Genomic DNA, 5,439 nt, shown 5'->3' on the forward strand with positions numbered 1-5,439 from the left:
TAATGTCCAATAGCGGGTTTTGTTTTCAAATTACAGTTTCAGGCTTCAGACACTTTTTAATAAAACAAAAGTGTCCGGAAACTCATTAACTTTCAGGTTTGCTTGAACCTGTATTAAAAAAAAGTTATCTGAAACTTCCGGGATTCCATTATCTGATGTAGCTGTCTCTAAAGTTGGACGTGATGTTAAGCAGATGTGAACTGTGCCTTTTCTCTTAAAAAAAAACAAAGTTCTTTTTTCCCCTCCACTCCAATGCTGGAGACTGAAAGCCTGTGTGACCTCCACACTGCGTGTCCTGTACTGCTCTATTTTGTTTTGATTATCTATGTGGTGTACAGATAGAATTCAACTGCATGGGGTGAATTCCGTGTTCAGGACCAGCAGAACCTGAAAAAGTAACAGCTGACTTCGACATGATTTGAACACGCAGCCTTCTGATCTGGAGTCAGGCGCGCTACCGTTGCGCCACGAAGTCACGGTTGTCAGTGCTGTTGAATTTCCCAAAGGAGACAAATCAGCTTCACAAAAAAAAAAATCTCCTGTGAAGAGCGCAGCTCTCCGAAGAGAGTCTCTTCTTCCCAGACCACATTTTATTCTTCCTGCGCAGCTCTTGTGCAGGTGTTGTTCTCAATTACAGATCCAGGAACACTGATTTTTTTTTCTATTTTTTTTTAATTAAGTACCCCATGGTGCAACGGTAGCACGTCTGACTCTAAATCCCCAAGTTCATTTTCAAAGTATATCGGAGTCAACTGATACTGATCAGGTTCTGCTGCTACTGAACCCGCAGTCTTCACCTTAAGGTTCAATTCCTCAAGCCTTTTGACCTTATATGTCCATCCCTTCTCGTCAAAACTCGTATTTTCACAGAGTACCCTTCAGAAATCGCAGTATAGAATGAAAAAACTCCAGTAGATCTCGGCCGCTGTTGGTGATTTTCCTTTAAAAATAAATGAATCTCTGGAAATTTTACGGAGTGTATCACTTTCACTGAGACCGAGAAGTGTTAAGCTGTACATGAGTCTTTGTGGTTCGGTTGTTAACCAAAAGGGTGGTGGTTTATCACTTTATCTCCACGGCCGGTCTTGTACCGCAATCAAATACAGAGCCCGTAGGAGGCAGTAAGCTCGCATATATAGCTCACTGTGTATATAATGAAGAAGCAGAGGTTAGTTTCTCATCTGCGCGTTACAGAGCCTTACGCAACTCGTACTGTACCAACAGCTAGGGTTTGATCCCTGCACGGGCTATTAGTTGAAAAGCCATTGTAAATGACGTGTAAGAGATTTATAGATACTGTAGATCAGTGGTTCTCAAACTGTGGTACGCGTACCGGCAGTGGTACGTGGAGTGCCACCAGGGCCAAATGACCCTGGAACTGTGTAGTGTGCACTGAAAAATCGGGACGGGTTTTCATATTTTGTATTTTAATACTTGTCGAATACGCAGCCTACATACTACGATACAGTGCGTGCTAATACTTCAGTGGACACAAGAGATACTCTGTAATTCTATACCACTCTATAGGAATGCGTGCTACGGATGCAAGTGACCAATTGTATTTAAAAAAGCTATTGTATCTCCAGCAAATAGGGAGAAAGGAGAATGTGCGTGATTTTGGAACAATGCCAACATTGTAAACACAGGAATGCATAGAAATACGTGCTACGAACGCAGGCAATCTTGTGAGCACACGAAAGCGTGATAGAAAAATATTTAAGAACTGTTCGAATTTGAGAAAAATACACCGAGCGTCTCTGTGTTTCGCTCCCATGCACATGAAATAAAAACTTTAAATAAATACGGAAATAAAAACGGAAACGCGGAAAAAGCTTGCGGATTGCTAAAGCAGGTAAGCTACACTATTTTTGAAGAACCTTATTTACCGTTGGCAAAAGAGCTGACACGTATTATGTGTGGAAAAAAAGCTGCTAAACAGCTCGACCTGCTGCCCCCCTTCCCCTGAAAGACACAGTCATTCATAGAATTATTGAAATGAAGGATTATATCAAAAGTACACTGATAGAGCGCGTTAAGATGAGCAGATGTTTTTCACTGCAATTAGATGAGTCTGTAGTCGATTTGGCCAATTTGCTCGTTTACGTTAGATACGAGTTTGAGGGTCCCATGAAGACTTTCTGTTCTGTAAACCGCTACCAACAGGAACTACAGGAGAGCACATATTTCAGCTTCAGAATGAATTTATCGAAGAGAACGACCTCGACTTGATAAAATGCATCTGAGTTTGTACAGACGGTGCTAGAGCAATGACAAGCCGACATAACGGTGCAGTTGCACGAATTAGAGAGGTTGCTCCAGAAATTAATGTACGCATTACAACATCCGTCATCCGTTTGCCGTCAAGAAAATGCCTGATGATTTAATATCTGTTAGACTCTGTTGTGAATTGTATCAAGGCTCGAAAAATTAATTCACATCTCCTTTGCTCAACTAAATAGGCTCACCCCTCTCACTGAAATGGTGCTTTTTTATTAGTTGTTGTTAATGTTTTTTTTCTGTAAAATACTTTGAGAAGTCACCTTTAAAGGCGCTATATCAAATAAAGTTCATTATTATAATATTTATTATATGTATGTGTGAGTATGTGCACGTACACTCATGTTGGTCATTGAGAATTTCTGGGGTTCCTATGAGATGATGACTTGTAGGTGGTACTTGGATGCTTTGGTTGGATTAGGGGTGGTACTTGGTCCAAAAAGTTTGAGAACCACTGCTGTAGATACTTTATTGATCCCATGAGGGAAATTAATAAAGCTTATCCAGCTGGCTTTTATGTTTCACACTAAATTGCGATCTTGAAACCAAAATAATTAGAAATATGGAACACAACCATTGTTCTCCAAGAAGGAAAGCTGTTTAACACTGACGTCACTCCTTTTTATTTAACCCAGATTGTGAAGACAACTCCACCCTATCAAAGGAAAATGTTGCACAAAAGTTGGAAAGCACACTCTGAATCCATCTGTACTGTATATTTGATTTCCGCGATCCGTTCAAGGCTGCTTGGTGCTTTGCAAGCAAGTCATGTTCAGGGAAGAAACTCAGCTTAGAGAACTACTGGTGCATTTTCACTCATTGAATTTGATCTTTGTACTCTCTTTTCATTCTCAGCTATAATATTTCAAAATTACAATTCGGATTTCTTGGAAAACTTCACAGGCATTATTAAGTTAGGACTGTACAATTGTATTTTAATATCTTGGTATATTTACCTTCATTTTAATATGGATGTAACCATAAATGTTGTACTTTTGTCGTACATTTTAACTGAGGACACACGACGACTATTATACCTTGTGATACATGCAAGACATCTGTAAACGAAGATGTAATTAGTCAAATTGGCAATTAACAGAAAACCAAAATTGTATAATATTATTTCTCTATGTCGATGATCAGTTGAAGGATTTGAAGAAACTATATATTATTCCTCGATATCGATGATCAATTGAAGGATTTGAAGAAACAGCAGCGATAGCAGGTGATTTTGGTTTTGAACCCATCTTTACACCTCAATAATCCATTTGTCCTCGAAAAAAGAAAAGACAGGCATGTTTTGAGTCTCATAATGATCATCTTCTCGATCCAAAGAAACATATAAATTTGATTCCTTCTGTAGTATTTTGGATTTTCTTACGAAAATCTCACGAAGTATTGCCAGGATCTATATTTAGCGTTCGGTAGCGATAACACTGCTGATATTGATTGAGTAGAAATCTATGATGTATTGACAACTTTATCTGAAGCGAGAAGTCCTAGAACGCTGTCTATGAAGTGTTAGGATTCATACCAAGATATACGTTTTGTTTTCAACCCAAAATGCTGCTATTGCATTACACATTATATGAACATTACCAGTTTTGGTAGCTTCTCTGCATGATTTTTCAAAACTGAAACTAATTACAATATTATTTAAGATCAACCATGACAAAAAAATTATAAATCAGGACTAATATTAATATCAACTGATGTTACTACAGAAAAAAAGATTTAACTGAAATATTAATAAGACTATGCAAGCCTAAAAAGTAGAACAATTCAATTTATATAACTTTTTTTTTTTAGAAATGGGCTCACACACCGGAAGACACTAATGTTTCTCTTCGTTAGAGTATGTGAATAACAGTTTAACCCAAAATATTTGGAGTCCAGAGGGAGGACTTGCTCGCTGAATGATCTCTCAAGAAATCCCTGGTGAGATTCAACAGGTGTTTTCTTCAGCAGCCACTAAAAGTCTGATGACCTTCTCTGGATTTCCTGAATATGACGTAAAATTAGTTCAAATCATTTGGTAGTTAACACAATGAAATGCTTTGGAGGTACATTTAAAACAGCAGAGCAAGACTGTAGCACTTCGTGTGTGACTGAATTTAATTGTGTAAACCTGGCTCTCTATGAACACGAGCAAAGAGTTCTTACTCAACAGAAGATTGCGATGTGAGCACAATAATATAAGACAGCTGGAGACGCCAGAGATTGAACTCAGGAGTTCATACATGAAAAGCATGCACTCTACCACTGAGCTACATCCCCTATGGCACAGATGGTGGAACTGACTTAAAGATGTGCATATGTTTACTGACCACAATCCACCCTTCATGAATAATTGAAATGAATAATTTATTTTTATATCCAGTCACATGGGCGACGGTGGTTGATTCTTCAATGGGGGAGTGCGTTTTTCTACCTCCTTACTCGACTGTCTTTCAATTATGTTTTCTTTGAAACCTTTTTGCATCTTTTAAGTGCTTGCGATTAAATTACGCATAGAAAAACAGCAGTACAGTTGATGTTCATGGACTGATGCACACAACTCCAGTGATAAAGCCCTTTTGTAAATATTGTAGAAGAATGTTAAAGGGCGAAACAACGCTCCAACCACGTGAATGGTAACAAGAAGGATCGTGTTCTTATTTAATATGTGCTTTTGAATTGCCTTGTCAATACACACAGGCTTTAGAGATGGACAAATAATTGAGTGAATCAAATTAGTTTTTGTTGGTTGTCTGTGTCTTCATAACTTTGTAGGTGAGAGAGAGGATTGCGAAAATGTGCAGGTGCTTCTCAGAAGTGCGTTGGTGGTATACGTTCCTTCAAATAACTGAGCCAGTGCATCCCAAATCTTTTCAAGATGATCTGTGATCTGGTAACACATCTCCTGAAACTAACATTCGAGGTAGGAAGTGTGCTCTTAAACACCAAAACACTCAAAAAGGAAGAAGCAGATCTCTGTACACAAGACGGTAGTGCGATATTAGAATTTCAGAGTTCTTGACGGATTCAGGCTGCTTCTCAGAGGTCCTTGCTCGCCAAATAACTTTGCATCTGAGGAAGAGCACCACGGAAAAAACCCAACTCAACAAGAGAGCACGTTGGTTGCTCTTGCTCTTAATGCAAGGAGCTGTTTTTTTTTTCCAC

At 38.7% G+C, this 5,439-nt stretch overlaps 1 non-coding gene across 1 annotated transcript; it reads right to left on the reverse strand.

Moving 5' to 3' along the window:
• Positions 1 to 403: 403 nt before the first annotated feature.
• On the reverse strand, positions 404 to 475 carry trnaw-cca (transfer RNA tryptophan (anticodon CCA)). Its single transcript has one exon. It is a non-coding gene; the product is annotated as a tRNA-Trp (tRNA).
• Positions 476 to 5,439: the final 4,964 nt, after the last annotated feature.

Source organism: Lepisosteus platostomus, chromosome 5 (assembly GCF_059453375.1).
Source record: "Lepisosteus platostomus isolate fLepPlt1 chromosome 5, fLepPlt1.hap1, whole genome shotgun sequence".
Classification (NCBI taxonomy): Eukaryota; Metazoa; Chordata; class Actinopteri; order Semionotiformes; family Lepisosteidae; genus Lepisosteus; species Lepisosteus platostomus.